The sequence below is a fragment of the Daphnia pulicaria genome, chromosome 6, assembly GCF_021234035.1.
Source record: "Daphnia pulicaria isolate SC F1-1A chromosome 6, SC_F0-13Bv2, whole genome shotgun sequence".
Taxonomy (NCBI): domain Eukaryota; kingdom Metazoa; phylum Arthropoda; class Branchiopoda; order Diplostraca; family Daphniidae; genus Daphnia; species Daphnia pulicaria.
This window is the reverse complement of record NC_060918.1, coordinates 14,313,412-14,336,218: the sequence shown is the minus strand read 5'-3', so window position 1 is coordinate 14,336,218 and position 22,807 is coordinate 14,313,412. Positions and strand designations below refer to the sequence as shown.

At 41.9% G+C, this 22,807-nt stretch overlaps 1 long non-coding RNA gene across 4 annotated transcripts in view; it reads right to left on the bottom strand.

The window, feature by feature from the left end:
• LOC124341885 overlaps nucleotides 1–22,807 on the bottom strand; it is a 122,471-nt gene that overhangs the window by 36,781 nt on the left and 62,883 nt on the right. For 2 of the 4 annotated variants that reach the window (XR_006918653.1, XR_006918656.1), the window contains exons 5-7: nucleotides 17,283–17,389; nucleotides 16,939–17,039; nucleotides 16,780–16,870 (exon numbers count right to left, since the gene is read on the bottom strand). This is a non-coding gene — a long non-coding RNA (uncharacterized LOC124341885). Of the gene's footprint in view, nucleotides 1–267; nucleotides 308–380; nucleotides 483–16,424; nucleotides 16,528–16,601; nucleotides 16,712–16,779; nucleotides 16,871–16,938; nucleotides 17,040–17,282; nucleotides 17,390–22,807 lie in introns of those variants that run through there. The other 2 variants (XR_006918655.1, XR_006918654.1) reach the window with 2 other exon arrangements.

The following is a 22,807-nucleotide window of genomic DNA, read 5'->3' as shown; positions in this document are numbered from 1 at the left end:
ACAGGACACAATATATTCGAAAAGAGTAGCAAATAATTACCTGCAGCAAGAGATCACTGAACTGGCACGGCCAGTATTCTCTTCTTCTATTTGACTATCAACTTGGTTTGAGAGAACTGTCACATGACATATGGCATCTAATTTAAGAAAAGTTAAGATTAACCATAAACACAGGACACAATATATTCGAAAAGAGTAGCAAATAATTACCTGCAGCAAGAGATGACTGAACTGGCACGGCCAGTATTCTCTTCTTCTATTTGACTATCAACTTGGTTTGAGAGAACTGTCACATGACGAATGGCATCTAATTTAAGGAAAGTTAAGATTAACCATAAACACAGGACACAAAATATTCGAAAAGAATAGCATATAAGTACCAGCAGCAGAGATCACTGAACTGGCACGGTTCTCTTTGACTATTTGGCTATCAACCTTGCTATCAACCTGGTTTGAGAGAACTGTCACAGGATGAATGGCATCTGATATAAAAAAGTTATAATTAATGATTAACACAAAACACAATAAAATACTCAAAATATAACAAATAATTACCATCAGGTATCACTGAACTGGTATGCCCAGTATTCTCTTGATCAGTTTCACTGTCCATCAAATGGTCAGTTTGTTAAGCTTTACTAAACATCTCTTACGACTTCACAAAATAAAGCGTTCATTTAGGAACGGCTATGAGTACACCTGTTTCTTCGTAAAAACACGATTAGTTAAATTGAACTTTAATACGATGGTTCTTGTCGTCAACTTACTTAAGGAAAAAAAAAATTCAAATAAAATTGCTGCCACTGCAGCCTGCAAGGATAAGCGGCTAAGCAAGGAGGAGCATGGACTACTTAATCTAGAGGACGGGAATCTTCGAGGTTTCCTATGTCGGCTGTGTAAATTTTTTTACATCAGCAGCAAAAAAAGCACAAAAAATTATTAGTCAACTTAATAAATGTTCCTATACTTGTAATTAATAGTTTGATAGATATTTGCAATTTCCTTACAGGAGAAAGGGAAGAAAGTCGTTTCACCGGTGCCACCTAGCGGCCAAGTCCCAGAAGCTCTTACAACTGAACACAACAAACGTTTCTAGAATAGCAGTCGACACTTTGTTTTGTTTTGGTTATAGCAGTCGACACTTTGTTTTGATTTGGTTATAGCAGTCGACACTTTGTTTTGTTGTGGTTATAGCAGTCGACACTTTGTTTTGTTTTGGTTAGCTTAAGACTTATTAACAAAAACTTAAGTTGGACGCTAGGGGGCACCGGTGAATCAACTCTCTTCCCGTTCCTCTAAGAATAAAACTTAAATATCTATTTCATTTCAAAGTTTCTCTAAAAACCATTCACACAATTGTCACCGCCTTTGAAAGCTCTATCGATTAATGTATTTTAAATATTTCCCGTGAAATTAAGCCAACTGACCCATCCCGACAAACTTTAACACGGCGAGATAGGGAAAAAGTGCTGCAAATAAGTAGTCGACAGGGTGAAACAATTCACAATCATGTTTCCAATTTCAGATGGAAAAGGGCCGAGCAATCAAAGCTGTTATGCGTTAAATAATTATGGGTCAACAACGACGGCTCGCGTCTCGTCTCAACGCAATCTACTTGGGGTATGATGAGACGATCGTATATCAATCGGTGGTCCATTGGTTAAAGCGTTCGATAGCCATGGAAGAGTACTCGGGTTCAATTCCCGAAAAATGTGACCATAAAATTCCATTAACTTCAAACTACAATTTGTTAAAAATGTCTCTTACACCGGGTTCGAACCTCGGACCTCTCACATGTCAAGCGAAAACGCTAACCACTTTACCGTGAGCCGATGAGAAATGTCAGCATAGCAATAGCAAGGGTTAAATCTGAAATAATGAGTCGAAGAAGGCTTGCGTCTCGTCTCTCACGGCGAGCCGCATAGCTGACATGTGTGTGTGCCGAGTAACTCGAAGTTGAAGTTGGGTTCAGACGACAATTGGTGGTCCAGTGGTTAAAGTGTTCGCTAACCATCTTAGAGTACTCGGGTTCAATCCCCGATAAATGTGACCATTGATTTCCAATAATTAACTTCAGTTCATAAAAATTGAATATGACTTGAGCTGGGCTCGAACCTCGGACCTATCGCATGCTAAGCGAGCATACTAACCACTATACCATAAGCTGATGAAACGTAGCATGATAGAAGGGTTTAAATGCAGAATCATGAGTCGACGACGGCGAGACGCATAGCTGACATGTGTGTGTGTGCTGAGACACTTGAAGTTGAAGTAAAATTAAAATATCAATTGGTGGTCCAGTGGTTAGAGAGTTCGCTAATCACGCCAGAGGACTCGGGTTCAATCCCCGGGATAAGCGACCATTAATTTCCAATAATTACTTTCATTTCATTAAAGTTGAATGTGAATTGATCCGGGATCGAACCTCGAACCTCTCGCATTCCAAGCGAGTACGCCAACCACTATACCATGAACTGATGATATGTAGCAGCATAGCAGGATCATGAGTCGACGGTGGCTTGCATCTCGTCTCTCACGGCGAGCCGCATAGCTGACATGTGTCTGTGTGTGTGTGCCGAGCCACTTGAAGTTGAAGTAAACTACAGATATCAATTGGTGGTCCAGTGGTTAGAGTGTTCGCTAACCATGCCAGAGAACTCGGGTTCAATCCCCGAGATAAGCGACAATTAATTTCCAATTATGACTTTCAGTTCATTAAAATTGAATGTGACTTGAGCCGGGTTCGAACGTCGAACCTCTCGCATGCCAAGCGAGCACGCTAATCACTATACCATGAGCCAGTGAACTGTAGCAGCATAGCATGGATTATATGCAGAATCATGAGTCGACGATGGCTTGCGTCTCGTCTCTCACGGTGAGCCGCATAGCTGTGTGTGACATGAATGTGTCGAGGCACTTGAAGTTGAAGTAAACATGTGATATCAATTGGTGGTCCAGTGGTTAGAGCGTTCGCTAACCATGCCAGAGAACTCGGGTTCAATCCCCGAGATAAGCGATCACTAATTTCAAATAATTACTTTCATTTCATTAAAATCGAATGCGTTGACTTGAGCCGGGATCGATCCTCGGACCTCTCGCATGCTGAGCGAGCACGCTATCCACTATACCATGAGCCGATGAGATTCGGTAGCAAGCCATGGGATGGATGGATGTAGTGTGTGGATGCGAACTAAAAAGCACCAAAAGTCGCAACGACAGCAGTTGTGTAGAGTTTCAACTTGGAATGAATATCAGTTCTGATAGTGTAGTGGTTAGAGTATGAGGTGAGGACCGTGTTGCAACGCTATCGGACCCACCAAGTATTCGAAGCCATGGTTCAAACCCAACACTCGATACAAATTAATAGAGGACATTGTGTGATAATTAGCAATGGAAAAAAAAATGTCTCAAACCCCCAACCCCCCACTTGGTTCGATCCCGGGTGGTGTAGACATACACACACACACACTGTGAAGCACAGATGCAAAGAGGTACCAACGCGCAATGAGAGAGACGGAAAAGTGTGTGTGTGGGATGATGAAGCGCCTTTAACGATGTATGCGCCTCGTCTCCAATCTTTCGCACCTGGATGCGTCTCGCCGCTACAGACAAACAGCAAAGTTGGATGCTTGGTGATAACAAACAAACAAACCAACAAACAAACAGTTTCACAGACAAAGTCAAGGTTGAATGGGATGAACCACGGGCTATACAGAAGAGAAGAGACTAGTATACCAGATGCCCGTCCAAGGACGGCGAACCACCTTGCTAGACGCAATCACCCAAGCGCACAGCACAGTACACATGGAGCAAAACGCCACTCGTATAATCTCACTGCCCGATTCCTTACTGCCCGGGACTTAGTTTTTCATCCATTTATGGACTTTTACATCTTCCACCGTGAGCCAGACGGTCTTTTGGTTTTTTTTTTTGGACTTATTTTTTTTTTCGTTGCAACCAAGTATCGGTGGCATTTGGGTTTATTTTTGGGACTTATATTTATTCAGAATTTGGTTGTGTTGGACTTGACACAATTTTGGGTATATTGGGTGTGATTTTAGACTTGTACTTTTTTACGTGATATTTTGGTTTCATTTTAGGAATCTGTCGTTTTTCTCTGTAAGCCCGTTGGGGTTGTAAGGTTTTTTTGGACTTGTATTTTTTCGAGGGATTTGGTACCGGGGATTTGTGTTTTATTCAGAATTTGGATGTGTTCCACTTGACATTTATCGATATTTACTGTATTTGTTCCCACTTTACTTTACCCATCTATTTATCCCTTTCCTATTAATTACCTGCACGTTTTTTCTTCAATTATTGGTTACTGTCTTGAGTATCGTTTGAACACTGGTCCGCTGAATCTTGAATCCGACGCTCTAACCACTGAGCCTTGGAGTTGTGAAAGAATGTAGTCAGAATTGCTATAAATCGTCATTTAATCTGCGGACAAAATTGTAACAGTGTCAAATCTTTTTATGATTTCTTACTTCCGATTCATTTGCATGCCATATTTTGGCTACTTTTTTTTGCCGATATCGGGTTTGAACCGACATCCTTTGAATTACCAATCCAATGCTATAACCACTACACCAACAGAGGTGTATATATTCAAGTTCCGACGTGACCAGGTGGATAGCGCATTCTTACACATTGTCATAGTTATCACCCAGCGTGAGCAAAAGCGTTTCAATATCATCGTAGTTTAACTTTATCGATATTGAGACAATTTGCTTCATTAGACGGTTGTTGGCCGAAAGTAGGTTTGATCCACCACGCTTTGAGTTATCAATCCAATGCTATAACCACTACACCAACAGCGGTGTTTGGTTGCAAGTCTTGATGTGACCAAATGGATTCTGCATACATCTATATTGTCATGGTCAGCAAAAATAAACGAAAATGGGTGCATTATTAAATTAATATTAATAAGCATAATTCAATGCAAGTCTCGACGGGACCTAATGGGTAGTGCATTCTTTAAAATTTTCAGTATCATCGCCCAGCAAGAACAAAATCGATTTATTTGCATCAGTGTAAGAATTTATCGTTTCTGGAACTATTTGTTTCATTCCAATGTTGTTTTCCTGAGAGTGTATTTGAACCACCAACCCTTAATTTACCTATTCAATGCCATAACCACTTCACCAACTACGTTATTTAAATCATTTTCCGAGGTGACCAGGTGGATAGCGCATACTTACATATTGTCATAGTTATCACTCAGCGTGAGCAAAAGCGTTTTATTTACATCGGAGTTTGCATTTAGCGAAATTAAGACTATTTGCTTCATTAGACAATTGTTTGTCAAGAGTGGGTTTGAACCACCATTCTTTGGGTGAATATAGAAAAGCAAGCTTATCAGCTCGACGAATGGATAGTCGTAAGCCAGTAAACTGTCTTAAATAGCAAATTCAGGGCCGAAACGAATGGCTGTTGCTTACATTTTGTTGTTAATCTCCTGTTATTTTTTCTCGAGTAATTCTGACTATACCAACAGTTTCATTGTCTATGCAAACTTTTCAAAAGAGCAATTGCCTATGGCGGTAAAATAACCAACGTGAGGTTCATCGCCCAGCAAGAACAAAATCGATTAATTTGCATCAGTGTAAGAATTCACCGTTGCGGAAACTATTTTCTTCATTCGATTGTTATTTGCCTGAAAGTGGGTTTGAACCATCAACCTTTTCTTACTAATCTAAATCTATAACCACTACACCAACAGCAGTGTTTAAGACGATTTTCCAATTTGACCAAATGTATAGCGCGAGAGCAAAAGCGTTTTATTTACAATGGTATTACCAACCTTTGTATTACCAATCCGATGTTATAACCACTACACCAACAGGGGTGCTGAGATACGTCAACAGTCCCGATGTTACCAGTTGGACAGCGCATACTCACACATAGTCATGGTTATCGCCCAGCGTGAGCAAAATCGATTAATAGGCATCACTATCAGAATTATTCAATTATGAAACTATTTGTTTCATTAGATTGTTAATTGCCCAGAGTGGGTTTGAACCACCAACCTTCGTATTATTAAGCAAATGTCATAACCACTACACCAACAGCGGTGCTCATAATCCTCAACAGTCCCGATGTCATCAAGTTGAAAGCGTATACTCACACATAGTCATAGTTATCGCCCAGTGTGAGTAAAATCGATTAATCGGCATAAGTAAAAGAATTACTCAAATGAGAGACTATTTGCTACTTTTAATCATTGTTTTCCGAGAGTGGGTTTGAACCATCAACCTTTGAATAACCAATACAATGCTATAACCACTACACCAACAGCGGTGTTTATAAACGTTAACAGTCCCGACGTCACCAAGTGGACAGCGCATACTCACACAAAGTCATGGTTATCACCCAGCGTGAGCAAAATCGATTAATAGGCATCAGTATTAGAACTACTCAATTGTGAGACGATTTGCTTCATTACATAGTTGTTAGCTGAGAGTGGGCTTGAACCACCAACGTTAGAATTACCAATACAATGCTATAACCACCACACCAACAGCGGTGGTGAAACTGAATTCCCAACGGGACCAGCATTTTAGCGCATAACTATACATTGTCATGGTAACAACACATCAAGGGCAAAACCAATTTATTTGCATCGGTTTTTGAAATATTCGATATTGAAAATCTTCGCATTATTATACAGTTGTTCGCCGAGAGTGGGTTTGAACCACCGACCTTAGAGTTACCTATCCAATGCTCTAACCACTACACCAACAGCGGTGAGGTTAATAAAGTTCCGACGTGACCAGGTGCATAGCGCATACTTACATATTGTCATGGATATCGCTCAGCTGGAGCAAAATTAAAGTCCTTGGATTTGAAGACATTTTTTAAAATCGCTACCGATCTCTAAACATCATTCGGTCACTACTCGTGCTATTCTTTACATCAGAAAGATATTAGCCGACTGTGGGTTTGAACCATCAACGCGTAATCTTTTTTCAGTGATGTCACTCATCAATCGATGTGATCAAATCTGTTGGACTATTTATCGGACCATTTTTAAGGTTTATTTTAAGGTTGTATTAATCGCCCGGCATGAGCAAAGCGGGAGAATTATTGTTCGAATGGTCGTTTCAATCAATCGATGTTTAATTAACAGATAAATAAAAAAAAAGTGTAGTGGCTATAGCGTTTATAAACGGCGAAATAATACTTGGCATCATCATTATAAGTGCGATACTTTGAATTCTATCAGCTTTGAAATCCGAAGAATATATAAAAATATAACGGCACTCAGCCAGGTTTGAACCGTTACCATTACTGTCCTTAAGCAAGTACGCTATCCAGTACACCATTTGCCGATGTGTAAAACTCGTAAAACACTTTTAAAATATTTTTCATTGGCGAAAATTTTGAATTTTTTGTTGTTTTTTTATTATTTTGGGTATTTATTGCTACACTTTAATATTATTAATTCACGGTTGAGCGCACATGGGTACTACCCCATGGCCATGCCCGTGCTCCATTTTTTGGCCCGTAGACCGAGGCGGAATTTAGTTCCTCTTGGGTTTAGAAAGCTGGGAAAGAAAGGAATAGAAAGGAAAAAGGGATCCAAGAAGGTTTTCAGGGGTTGACTACGGAAGAATGGTATAAAGGATTAAGTCGTTTAACTGTGTGATGATGATGTGTTTACAAAAGGACTTCTTTGTAAACAATATTGACGGTGAATACTTTCTCTTTTTCCTCTTCAGTGGCTGTCAGGTGATTTCTCAAAAGCCGTCCTTGCTTTGCAGATTCAGCTATTTCAACTTTGACACCTGTGGGTTTTTTCCCCGATAAAAAAAGTAAAACATTCTATAAAGTAAAAGAAGTAAACAAAAATCTATAAAAAATATTTATGAACCTTCTTTCGATGTTGCACGTGAAAAAGCCACATACAGCTGACCGTGAGAAAAGACAGGCTCCGGGAGGAAAATGCCGACACGATCAAAAGTCTGGCCCTGTGACTTGGTGATGGTTATGGCAAATGCCAACAGCACAGGAAACTGGAGCCTCTTGAGTATGACAGGAAGATCGGAATCGGTGGGCGACAGCGTCATTCGCGGGATGTAAACCGTGTGACCCTTGTTCTTGCCGGAAGCGATGTCTGCAACGATCAGATTTTCTCTGAGGGCCCTGATGATGAGACGGGTGCCATTGCAGAGACCCTTACGCGAATCAATGTTCTTGAGCAGAATGATGATGGCTCCCACTTTCAACTTGAGAACATGAGTGGGAATTCCGGACACATTAAAGGTGTTGAGAATCTCGGTTGGATAATTGGCAATTTCTTCAGGATCGTCCGAATCAATCGTGTCGATGCTTTTGTACTGATGAACTATTCCAGGCATGTCTTTGATGATCTGATTGTTGATCCGTAGGCAGTCTTCGTTCTTCGGACAGAGAATGGCTCGACTGCAAATCTGCTGAGATACCTCTGGATCCAAAAGAAGAGAAGGAACACCAAAGACGTACTCAATCAAATTCCGTCCAAAGTCCAGAAATTCGGCAGGAATTTCGATGAGATTGGGATTGTTAAGTCTTGGATTCGTTGGCAGAGTACCGTTTCCAAGCTGAATAAGCCAGTCAGCGTAGTCTTGATTGCCGGCCACGGTACGCATATTCTGGGTTAGACGAAGATGACGAAACAGAGGCCACGTTGCGTTATTTCGGATTGTAGCTTCCACCACCTTCACCCTGTTTCCATGTCGGACGACTGGTAAACATTGACGAAAGTCACCACCAAGAAGAAGGACTTTTCCACCATGAGGTATATTTTTCTTTTCCAATTTTTGAAAGAGGAAATTAAAAGCGTCGAGAGCGTGATTTGTCTTCATTGTGGCTTCGTCGGAAATGATGAGAACGGCACTTAAAATCAAATTAGCGAGAGTGCTTCCATCTACAATTTTCGATCTGGTAACTTCGGTAATTGGAGGGTAGATCTTAAATTGGGAATGGTATGTTGAGCCGTCAATCAACAACGTAGAAGCGATGCCGGTAGAAGCGACGGCGATGACTGTCTTCCCTTGGCCTTGCAGTACGGTGATCAGAGTGTTGTACAAAAAGGTCTTGCCAGTACCTCCAGGACCATCCAAAAAATACTGATGGGGAACTGAGTTGTTGTTGTCGTTGATGGCAGCCATGACTTGATCATAGGCGGCTCGTTGACCTTCGTTCAATTGAGTAACCATCAGTTCACCCAATCGTCTCTTTTCTATCCGGGTAATTGCAGTATTCTCTTCGAGTTGAGCTTCAATAATTTGGCGAATAAGCTGAAAGTCAGGAACAGGCAAAGAGAGTTCTTCCATTGTTCTATTGTGGAGAATCAACTTGTCTTGAATCCATTTCAAAGTCAAGTTTTTGGCGACTTCCGCATCGTGACCAGTTCGAATGAAATCTTCCATAAGGTGGGGCAGAGACCGATCAAAGAGATGAAGAGCGTCGGTAGGATTGCAAAAGAGGCAGACATCGACAAAGAGCTGTCTCAATCGCTCCGGCATTTCAAAGGCGGCGGCATCGTCCAAGGTCTTCTCCCAAACGCTGTCGTCCTCCAGCAAATTCAAAGCAGAAGCGGCTGATTTAAACGTCGGTAGAAGGACACCGTTGACCGTGCGGAGATCTTCAAAGCTGGTTGATCCTCTGACGTTGATGAGAAGCAAGCGAAGGCAGTATCGCTCAACTTGACGGACGCCCACGGTATATAAGCGGCCTATGATTTTAATATTTCTTCTTCGAGGTTTCCAATAATAACGTTCACCCGACCTAACGAAACAGAAATGATGGACAATTTCTCGGTAAAAATACTGTCTCGCTTCTTCATTATCCCGATTCAAGATGAACCAAGCAGTTAACGTCGTTTCTTTGGTCGCGGCATTGATGACTGCCTGTTCCTCGTTGCCCGGTTGGAAAAAGACGGACTGTTCAAGAGGCAGATGCACGGCTAGTCGGGTGATGGTATGAGAACGATCGCTGAGAGGAAACTTGAAGATTCTATGGGCGGCTTCTGGCGCGCTGACGTAACGGGTGTCCGTAAAGGTGGAGATTTCGTCCCAAACAAAAACCTGCTCGTTTTCTTCTCCAGCCTGCTGATGCGTTCCAGTTTTCGATTCAATGTTGCTGCAGTCGTGACCTTTGTACACATACTTGAAGATGTACTTGACAGTGGTCATATTGGCGCAATACTCGATGTTGATGTGACAATCATATTTCAGTAGCAACCAAGGGTTATAAGGAACAACCCATCGGTTGTCCACTTCATAGTGAGTGTGCCCCCTTTTCAAACGATGTACAACACCAGTGTTTCTTCTTTTATACGTCGGATAGCCGTTGTCATTGATCATAGTCTCTTCGTTGAAGTCTTTGGGGAACTTTTTACTGCAGCCCTCTTCATCCATGCAGGGAGAATTTTTGTTGATGGCTCCACACGGACCGTGAATCATGTGAGCCATAACAGAGTCGTAAAGTCTTGGATAGAGTGTCTTGTCGGGAATTTCAGCGCAGATGGTCTTATCCATATCCTCTGGTGTCGAAGGAGCGTCACGGCTGTCGACCCACACCAGCATGTGGCAATGAGGCAGTCCACGTTTCTGAAATTCGATGACTTCGATTCTGGCCACGGCGAAACCCAATATTTGCTTTTTCTCGATGTCGTCGACCAACTCTTTCTTCTTCAAGTGGAATACTCTTGCGACCATATCGGGACGATCGGAAGCCGTCAAGTAGTTTGGGATATTAGCAACAATTTCCCTCCACTTGGGATTGCAGGTAAACGTCACAAAAAAAGTCGGTTTGCCAAATTTTCCACAAATTGCCATAGCGTCTTGGTAATTTTGTTTCATGGCTCGAGGACTGCCAATAAAAGACGAAGGGAGAATGTAGATCGAGCCAACTGCCAAATTTGCTCTCTCTGCTCGATTGTTGATGTAATCCATCAGACCGCAGTAGCGCTCAACATGCAGCTCTTTCTGGTTTCGTCTGAGCCAATCTAGGCGACTCCCCTCGGTCTTGACGTAAGAATCGACAAAATACATCTGAGTGACGGGACCCCCAGCCAAAACGTTGTTGAAATCACCACGAACTGATATGCGCGAACTGTAAAATTCGGCTTGCGTCACTCTTGAGCGTGGGCCTCTGTTTCTGTTCGGTGGTCGATCGTCGTTCTCCTCGTCCGCTTCTGGTTCTTGTTCTTCACCTGTCTCATTTTCAATCACAGCATTGCCATCTGCTGCGGCCATTTCCTCACGAATTAAAACTCTGGGGTTGAGACACAAGGGATCAATCTGCTCCTCTTCATCTTCTTCAACAATCATGGCCATTGCTGCCGCTTCATCTCTCTCTCTCCGTCTGGTGGTGGTATAAGGGATGTTGATTTGCCAACCGTCGTCACCGTTCGGAAATAAAAGTGGGTAACACATCGGATCACACATAACCTTTTTTGTGTCAATCTGGATGAATCGTCGGCCTCTGACGGGAATGTAGAGATGGCCACGAATATCTCTGTAGGCTGGTGGTTCACCGTCAGTGCTTTTGAAAACCACAGCAATTTCGTTGACCGTTGGACAGTTGTATCTTCGTTGGTCGACATTTCTCCTATCGCAAGTGATGATCATGCCGATAGTGTAGTGAGGAAGATTTTCAGCTTGACGTTGAACGTATTCTTCTTCAAGAACCTGACGCATCATCTTGTAGGTCAAGGCGTAAGGATTCATTTCTCGAAGCATAGCGTCCAGCTCTTCCATCAAAGTTCTACAACAACCTGACATCATTTCGATATTCGCCCTGAAATCAGTAGCCTGCGCAGAATCCAAAAAATACAAATCAGAGTATCTGGGATTTGCCGTCTGACCGAGAGGAGTAGTTTGGTGGTAAATCTGACCATGGATGCGTACACAGGTCGGGCCGCGACCCGGCGGCGTTGAAAAATTAGCTCCCATAGAGGCGAAAGCATGGGCGCTGTTGTAATTTCGAATCTGCTTCATGAAATGTTTCGATTTGGGATGCCGGTTTTGCAAGAGGCTGGCCAATGGTTCTGGACACGGCTTAGCAGGTGGAAGAATGACATTACCCTTTGCGCAGCATTGCTGGAACTTCTTGTCTTTCGGCATTTCTTTCGCGAAATGTTTGGCATCACATTCCGAGCAAATCTTGGTCAAATCTCCGCAATCATGCAGGTGAACGCGGTCCTCTGCCACGATTTCTTTGCAAGCCTGCCGATGAGTTCTTGGATTTCCACGCCGGTCGCGTTCAGTCATCAACTGCAAACGAAGAGCTTCGTCTTCTTCATTTTCAATTGGATTAATTTCGCCATGATCAAGTGCATCCCTGGCTCGCAATTCTTCGTTTTCTCGCTCTCGTTGTTCTTCAAGTTCTCGACGTAACTCTGTTCGAAGCCGATCCTCTTCACGCCTCATAGCAGTTTCTTCTTCGTTCTCGGTCGCTCTGTAATCAGCCATGAAATCAGAGTGTTCAACGCGACCTTCCTGCTCAATTTCGTCGAACACATTGACTTGCTGACGAAATCTATCAGAGATGGCGCGCTCTATTCGCTCCGTTGTGGTTTCCTTTTCTCGTACGACTTCCTGGCGTGATGACTGATCCTGAAGTCGAGAAAGATTGCTTTCTTCAGTTTCGTTGTCGCGTAAACCTTCCTGACGGACTAATTGATCACGAAGTCGTGCCGCATTTTCTGCTTCAATTTCTTGATTCCGAAGACATCTTTGCCGCAGAGACTGTTCGCGCAGCCTAGCTACTTTTTCGGCTTCCAATTCCTCGTTGCGCAGAGAACTTTGCCGCAGAGACTGTGCGCCAAGCCTGGCTGATTTTTCGGCTTCCGATTCCTTGTTGCGCAGAGAACTTTGCCGCAGAGCCTTTTCACGCAGCCTAGCTGCTTTCTCTGCTTCCGATTCTTCGCTACGCAAGGAACTTTGCCGCAGAGCCTGTTCGCGTAGCCTAGCTGATTTCTCTGCTTCCGATTCCTCGTTCCGCAGAGCTTTTTGCCGTAATGACTGTTCCCGTAGTCGAGCCAACTTTTCTGCTTCTGATTCTTCGTGGTGCAGAGCTTTTTGCCTCAAGGCCTGATCTCGAAGCCTAGCTGATCTCTCTTCTTCAGATTCATCTTGCCGCAGAATTCTCATCCGTAATGCCTGGGATTGCAATCGAGCTCGTTGCTCTTCAGGAGTTTCTCGGTTGCCGACAGCTGTCTTTCCTGCCTGGTGTTGTTGTCTTGCTGGACGCTCTGCCACAGCATCATTGGCAAGAACAACCGTTGAACGATCAGACGTTGTTCTCTGATTCATCGCTCGCAAGATAGATGCCGTTTCTTGTTGACGAAGGGCAGCTTGCCGATCCGCCTCGGCCTGCAATCGAACACGATTTTCTTCTGTTTGAAGAAGACCAGCCTGCCTCTCTGCCTCGGCTTCCAATCGCAAACGATTTTCTTCTGATTGAAAAAGACCAGCCTGCCGCTCTGCTTCAGCATCCAATCGAATACGATTTTCTTCTTCGTGCAGATTTTGTTCTCCGTGCCGAAGAACTGCTACCCGCTCCTCCTCGGCCAACAGTCGAGCACGATCATCTTCTTCATTCTGCTCCTGCCTAAGGAGTTGCTGCCGGATTCTTTGATCGAGCAGCCTAGCTTGATGCTCAACTCCCGTCTCGCTAGCACGGGCGACTCTTTTCCGGTCCGCATCTAACCTCTGCCTGAACGCTCTTTCGTCAGGTGCCTCTGCCTGACGGTCTTCTCTCGCCTTTTGCGCCTTCAAATTCTTTGCAGCCTGATCATCTTCGGGATTGAGCCGACGACGCTTCTCTTCACGGACGAACTTGGCCTTTTCCCTCTGAGCCGCCAATCTAACTTGTTTTGCCTCCGGGTCTTCGAGACTTCTTTTTTCCCTAGCCTTCCTATTCTTCTCATCCTTTTCCTCTCGAGTTAATTCGCGACGCGGTGGCATTTTCAGATCAGCAAAATAACCCCTAATTTTCCAAAAAAAATTCGCTACTATCAGTGGAGGGCTTTTTGGAGGGCTTTTGGAGGACTTTACACCGCACAAATGTTCAAAAAGCTTAAAACTAAACACAAATACGAACATAAGCCGTCGACACCCGGTGCTCAATATCCCAGTGGTACAGCCCGGTTAAGGTTCACATCTGATAAACAAATACGCATCGCAGGTTAGCTCCTCTCCGGTTGTCGACTGTTCGTTACACAAAAGACATACCTCCAAAAATGGCAAAAGTAATACAATTATTTTCATTGACGCTCAACTTGATGCTGACTTGATCGGGATTTCAATCGCAATTGTGGCTGTTTGAAAGCCATAATGCTAACCGCTACACCAAGACCAGCACAAATTGGCTGAAAACCGTCGGACACCACAACTATTAAGTCTTTAGCAGGCTAAGATAACATGCTACGGACTTTAAATTGATGGAATTCGGAAAGTACTTTACTTGAGAAATGAGTGTTGTGATGCTGTAGGAAGCTGGAAGACATCTCGAAGTTGGAATAACCGGCGACTCGAATATTGTAGATCCCGCTGAAGAATGGCAACAAAAAAACACATATTAGTATTAAAACACAAAAGCAACACAAATGCACCAAGTTCAGTGAAAGAAACACAGTTTTGAAATAAACAATTTATTTTTTTTTTCACGGAATCAGTTTTGAACCATCAACCTCATTGTTTGAAATCCGCCACGCTAACCACAGCACCACGGGCCGATGACATGAAAAATCAATTCGACGACAAAATAGCCGGAAGCTGGCGATTTCTAGCAGTTGTTTTTTTTTTCAAGTAGATGCAAGGCATAGCACATAGTTATCAATCACAGACATTTATTCAAAACCAAAAAACAGAATTGACTTAATCTAGATGTGAAGGATAAACCTCTTAGTACGGAAGCGAACGTTATCCAATACTCCACCGACGTATACCAAAGTATGGAAAATCAATGACCCCAAAATGATATACAGAAGCTAAAATATACTTGATACCTTAAGTTTAGATCACATGATGAAACCAAAACACTGAAAACACAATCAATTCATAATTAATGACACACATAACCAAGATTTACCCACACTTAACAAAGCTTTCAACATTGATGATTAAGACTATATCTAGAAATGGTATCGGAAAATCAGATTACCTTAGAATTCAAATCCTGAATTTAGTCGTTGACTTAAAGGCGGTCGTAAATACACAGCGAAATCGATGAATAAGCCACCAATCAAATGCTGAAATACAAAACAACATGAGTCAATAAGAATTATTTCCTTAAACTGGGCCATCCCAGCAGAAATTCTTTTTCGCAGTCTTTTCTTGAGCAAACTTTTACTTTAATACTGAGATTTTTCTGATGAAAAGACTGTGAATAAGAATAATATCCTAAAACTGGACCATCCCAGCAGAAATTCTTATTCGCAGTCTTTTCTTGAGCAAACTTTTACTTTACTGAGATTTTGTAGATGAAAAGACTGCGAATAAGAATTATTTCCTAAAAGTGGACCATACCAGCAGAAATTCTTATTCGCAGTCTTTTCTTCAGTTTACTTGTGCTTTACTGAGATTCTGCTGATGAAAAGACTGCGAATAAGAATAATTTCCCAAAACCTGACCAACCCAGCAGAAATTCTTATTCGCAGTCTTTCCTTCAGCTAACTTTTACTTTACTGAGATTCTGCTGATGAAAAGACTGCGAATAAGAATCATTTCCCAAAACTGGGCCATCCCAGCAGAAATTCTTATTCGCAGTCTTTTCATCTGCAAACTTTTACTTTACTGAGATTTTGGTGATGAAAAGACTGTGAATAAGAATTATTTCCTAAAACTGTACCATGCCAGCAGAAATTCTTATTCGCAGTCTTTTCTTCAGCAGACTTCCACTTTCCTGAGATTTTGTGATGAAAAGACTGCGAATAAGAAATACAAAACAAAGCATGAATCACTAAGCCAAACCAGTTTAACATTCATTTTGCCCAATTTGTCTTGTTTTACAGTTTCATAATGCAAATTCTCACAATGAATAAAATTGAACCAATCTCACCTTTGACTTTTCAATATATATGGAACCAGCAAAGTTTTCAGTTGAATCAACAGTGAATAACAACAAAAACTGTAACACACAATATCTGACGTTTCGCCGTATTGTGAGATAAACAATGAAGTTGTCTGCTATAATTTTTTTTATTGATTGGCGAAAAAAAAAATCAGTAAAACATTTGTCTAGATCGAGTATCGAACCACCGACTTCATGATTACACGGCGAGCGTGCTAACCACGACACCAATACATATATAATTCCGGTTACAAAATACGAATTTAAATAACCAACAGAAACAGTTTTCCGCGCAAAAGGCGAAAATTCATAATGAACTTCCAGCAATAGACTTGAACGTGCGACTCAACGATTCACGGCGCGGGTACTCTAACCACACAACCAAGTGTCCGCTGACAGATTATCTTCATTAATTTTGACTATCAACATGGTTTGAGAGAACTGTCATAAAAAGGATGGCATCTGATTTAAGAAAAGTTAAGATTAACCATAAACATAGGACACAGTATTTTTTTAAATATTAGCAAATAACTAACCAGCAGCAGAGATCACTGAACTGGCACGGCCAGTGTTCCCTTTAACTATTAACTATTTGACTATCAACGTGGCCTGAGAGAACTGTCACAGGATGAATGGCATATCTGATCTAAAAAATTTATGATTAATAATAAAAACATAACACAATGAAATACTCAAAGTATAACAAATAATTACCATCAGTTATCACTGAAACTGGTATGGCCAGTATTATCTTCATCTATTTGAATATCAACCCGGTATAAGAGAACTGTCACAGGATGGATGGCTATTGGTTTTTAAAAAGATAAGATTAATCATGAACACAGTATATTCTAAAAGAAAGCAAATAATTACCTGCAGCAAGAGATCACTGAACTGGCACGGCCAGTATTCTCTTCTTCTATTTGACTATCAACTTGGTACGTTTGAAAGAATTGTCACATGACTAATGGCATCTAAATTAAGAAAAGTTAAGATTAACCATAAACACAGGACACAATATATTCGAAAAGAGTAGCAAATAATTACCTGCAGGAAGAGATCACTGAACTGGCACGGCCAGTATTCTCTTCTTCTATTTGACTATCAACTTGGTTTGAGAGAACTGTCACATGACATATGGCATCTAATTTAAGAAAAGTTAAGATTAACCATAAACACAGGACACAATATATTCGAAAAGAGTAGCAAATAATTACCTGCAGCAAGAGATCACTGAACTGGCACGTTCTCTTCAACTATTTGACTATCAACCTTGCTATCAACCTGGTTTGAGAGAACTCTCACAGGATGAATGGCATCTGATCTAAAAAAGTTATGATTAATGATAAACACAAAACACAATAAAATACTCAAAGTATAACAAATAATTACCATCAGGTATCACTGAACTGGTATGGCCAGTATTCTCTTGAACGGTTTCACTGTCCATCACATAATCAGTTTTTGAAGCTTTACTAAAACATCTCTTTCGATTTCACAAAATAAAGCGTTCATATAGGAACGGCTATGAGTACATCTGTTTCTTCGTAAAAACACGATTAGTTAAATAGAACTTCAATACGATGGTTCTTGTCGTCATTCTTACTTAAGGGAAAACAAATTCAAAAAAAATTGCTGCCACTGCAGCCTGCAAGGAGTAGCGGCTAAGCAAGGACGCCAAGGAGGAGCATGGGCTACTTAATCTAGAGGACGGGAATCTCCGAGGTTTCCTATGTCGGCTGTGTAAATTTTTTTACATCAGCAGCAAAAAAAGCACCAAAAATTATTAGTTAACTTAATAAATGTTCCTATACTTGTAATTAATAGTTTGATATATATTTGTAATTTCCTTAGAGTTGAAAGGAAAGAAAGTCGTTTCACCGGTGCCACCTAGCGGCCAAGTCCCAGAAGCTCTTTCAACTGAAAACAACAAACTTTTCTATAATAGCAGTCGACACTTTGTTTTGTTTTGGTTATAGCAGTCGACACTTTGTTTTGTTTTGGTTAGATTAACGTGGTATGGTCCAGTTTTAGGAAATTTTTCTTATTCGCAATCTTATCATCACCAAAATAACAGTAAAGTAAAAGTTTGCTCATGAAAGACTGTGAATAAGAATTTATGCTGGGATGGTCCAGTTTCAGGAAATAATTCTTATTCACAATCTTTTCATCAGCAAAGTCTCAGGAAGGTAAAAGTTTGCTGGAGGAAAAGACAGAAAATAAGAATTTCAGTCTGAGTGTTACACTATTGGCAAAAAAATATCTTCTTCGCATTCTTTTACACAGAAAACTTTGGAATCGAGGTGTGGGGAAAAGTACGGCAAATAAATAATCAACAGGGTAAGATTTGACAATTCTGTTTCCGATTTCAGTTAGGATAGGTCCAAGCAAGTGAAGCTGTTATGCGTTATATAATTATGGGTCAACAACGACGGCACGCGTCTCGTCTCAACGCGATCTACTTGGGTATGATGAGATGATAACATATCAATCGATGGTTCAGTGGTTAAAGCGTTCATTAACCATGGCAGAGTACTCGGGTTCAATTCCCGAAAAATGTGACCATAAAATTCCAATAATTTCAAATTTCAATTTGTTAAAATTGTGTCTTACACCGGATTCAAACTTTGGATCTATCGCATGCTAAGCGAGCACGCTAACCACTACACCATGAGTCAATGAAATGTAGCAGCATAGCATGGCTTATATGCAGAATCATGAGTCGACGATGGCTTGCGGCTCGTCTCTCACGGTGAGCCGCATAACTGTGTGTGACATGTGTGTGTGTGTTTGTGTGTGCCGAATTACTTGAAGTTGAAGTTGATATTGGATATCAATTGGTGGTCTAATGGTTAGAGTGTCTGCTAACCATCCCGGAGGACTCGGGTTCAATCCCCCATAAATGTGACCATTGATTTCCAATAATTACTTTCAGTTCATTAAAATCGAATGTGACTTGAGCCGGGTTCGAACCTCGGACCTCTCGCATGCTAAGCGAGCACGCTAACCACTATACCATGAGCCGATTAAATGTTGCAGCATAGCATGGGTTATATGCAGAATCATGAGTCGACGATGGTATGCGTCTCGTCTCTCGCGGCGAGCCGCATAGTTGACATGTGTGTGTGTGCCGAGCCACTTAAAGTTGAAGTGACAATCTGATATCAATTGGTGGTCCAGTGGTTAGAGTGTTTGCTAACCATGTCAGAAGACTCGGGTTCAATCCCCGGGATAAGTGACCATTAATTTCAAATAATTACTTTCAGTTCATTAAAATCGAATGTGATGACTTGAGCCGGGATCGAACCTCGGACCTCTCGCATGCTAAGCGAGCACTATAACCACTATACCATGAGCCGATGAAATACGGTAGCAAGCCATGGGGTGGATTGATGTAGTGTGTGGATGCGCACTATAAAAGCACCAAAAGTCGCAACGACAGCAGCTGTATGGAGTTTCAACTTGGAATGAATATCAGTTCTGATAGTGTAGTGGTTAGAGTATGAGGTGAGGACCGTGTTGCAACGCTATCGGACCCACCAAGTATTCGAAGCCATGGTTCAAACCCAACACTCGATACAAATTAATAGAGGACATTGTGTGATAATTACCAATGGAAAAAAACATCTCCAAACCCCCAACCTTCCCCCCACTTGGTTCGAACCCTCGTGGCGCTCATGTGGTATGTACAGCGGCAGCTGCGAGATGCAGTTGAGAGTACCGAGCAGAGCAGAGAGATGGATGAGTGTTTGAGAGTGGGGTGAAGCGCCTTAAACGATGAATGCGCCTCGACTCTAATCTTTCGCACCTGGATGCGTCTCGCCGCTACAGACAAACAGCAAAGCGGGATGCACAAACAAACAAACGTACAAACAAACAAACAAACAGTTTCACAGACAAAGTCAAGGTTGAATGGGACGCACCGCGGGTTGTTGCAAAGAGACTAGTATACCAGATGCCCGTCCAAGGACGGCGAACCACCTTGCTAGACGCAATCACCCAAGCGCACAGCACAGCACACATGCAGCAAAACGCCACTCGTATAATCCCACTGCCCAATTCCTTACTGCCCGGGACTTTTTTTTTTCATCCATTTATGGACTTGTACATCTTCCACCGTGAGCCAGTCGGTTTTTGGGTGTTTTTTTTGGACTTTGTTTTTTTCGCTGCAACCAAGTATCGGTGGCATTTGGGTTTATTTTTGGGACTTTGTATTTTCAGAGTTTGGTTGTGTTGGTATTGACACAACTTTGGGTATTTTGGGTGTGATTATGGACTTGTACTTTTTTTTGTGATATTTTGGTTTCATTTTAGGACTCTGTCGTTTTTCTCTGTAAGCCCGTTGGGGTTGTAAGGTTTTTTTAGACTTGTAATTTTTCGAGAGATTTGGTAACGGGGACGTGTGTTTTATTCAGAATTTGGATGTGTTCCACTTGACATTTATTCATATTTACTGTTTTTGTTCCCACTTTACTTTACCCATCTATTTATCCCTTACTTATTGATAACCTGCCCGTTTATTCTTCAATTATTGGTTACTGTCTTGAGTATCGTTTGAACACTGGTCCGCTGATTCTTGAATCCGTCACTCTAACCACTGAGCCATGGAGTTGTGAATGAATGTTGCAAGAGTTGCTATAAATGGTCATTTAATGTGCGGACAAATTGCAACAGTGTAAAATCTTTATTCATACCCAACTTGCGATTCATTTACATGACATATTTTAGCAACTTATTGTATTTTGCCGAGAGCGGGTTTGAACCGACATTCTTTGGATTACCAATCCAATGCTATAACCACTACACCAACAGTGGTGTATATAATCAAGTTCTGACGTGACCAAGTGGATAGCGCATACTTGCACATGGTCATAGTTATCACCCAGCGTGAGCAAAAGCTTTTTAAATCATATCGGAGTTAGACTTTATCGATATTAAGACTATTTACTTCATTACACATTCGTTTGCTGAGATTGGGTTTGAACCACCATCGTTTGAGTAACCAATCCAATGCTATAACCACTACACCAACAGCGGTGTTTAGATGCAAGTCTTGATGTGACCAAATGGATTCTGCATACATCTATATCGTCATGGTCAGCGAAAATAAACGAAAAAGGGTGCATTATTTTAAGCCCGGCGTGAGCAACGTACGGTTGATTATTTTAAGCCCAACGTGGGCGAAATAGTGTGAACTATTTTCAGCCCGCCGTGAGGGAAATAGGGTGTATAATTTCCAGCCCGTTGTGAGTGAAATTGAGTGAATTATTTTAAGCCCGGCGTGAGCGATATAGGATGAATTCTTTTCAGCCCGGCGTGAGCAATGTATGGTGAATTATTTCCAGCCCGTCGTGAGAAAAGTAGGGTGAATTATTTCAAGACCGGCGTGAACAACGTACGGTGAATTATTTTTAGCCCGTCGTGGGCGAAATGGAGCAAACTATTTTCAGCCCGTCGTGAGAGACTTGGTGTAAATTCTTTTCAGGCCGTCGAAAGTGAAATAGGGTGAATATTTTTCAGCCCTCTTTGAGCAGCAAAGGGTTTAATATTTTCAGCACGTCAAGAGCAACTCACGGCGAAATATTTTCATCCCGGATCGATCAACTTCGGTTGACTAATTTTCAGCCAGTAAAGGGGAAATAGAATGAAATATTTTCAGCCCGCCGTGAGTGAAATAGAGTGGATTATTTTCAGCCCGCCATGATTAATGTGACATGAATTATTTTAATCCCAGAGTTAGCAATGTAGGGTGAATTATTTTAAGTCCGGCATGAGCAGCATAGAGTTTATTTTCAGCCCGCCCTGAGCGAAATAGGGTGAATTATTTTCAGCCCGGCGTGAGTGAAATAGAGTGTATTATTTTAATCCCGTAGTAAGCAACGTGGGATGAATTATTTTTGCCCGTCGTTAGCATCGTAGAATGAATAATGGTCAGCCCGCCGTGGACGAAAAAGGGTGAATAAATTTCAGCCCGCCGTGAGCGAAATACAGTGAATGTTTTTATGCCCGGCGTGAGCAATGTAGGGTGAATTATTTTAAGCCCGTCGTGAGCAGCGTAGGATGAATTATGTCGTGTCCGGCGTGAGCAGCATAGAATTGATTATTTTCAGCCCGGCGTGAGCAATGTAGCTTTAAGCCCGTCAGGCGCTAGCAAAACTGGGTGAATAATTTATCGCCCGGTAGTAGCAATATATCGGGTGAATTACTTTCAGCCCGTCATGAGACAAATAGGGTACATTATTATTATATGCCCGGCGTGAGCCAAATCAAAGTGATGAGTTGAAGACGGAATGCGTCTCGTCTCTCACGGCGAGCCACATAGCTGATGTATGTGTGTGTTCAAAACTACTTGAAATTTAAGTAACAATTACATATCAATTGGTGGTCCAGTGGTTAAAGTGTTCGCTAACCATGCCAGAGGATTCGGGTTCAATTCCCGGTATGAGCGACCATTAATTTATAATAATTACTTTCAATTCACTAAAATTGAACATGACTTGAGCCAGGTTCGGACATCTGACTTCTCGCATGCTGAGCGGGCACGCTAACCACTATACCATGAGCTGATGGATTACAGCACTATAGCAGGGGTTATATGCTGAATCATGGGTCGACGATGGCATGCGTCTCGTCTCTCACGGCGAGCCGCATAGCCGACATGTGTGTGTGTGCCGAGACACTTGAAGTTGAAGTAACGTTAAGATATCAATTGGTGGTCCAGTGGTTAGAGAGTTCGCTAATC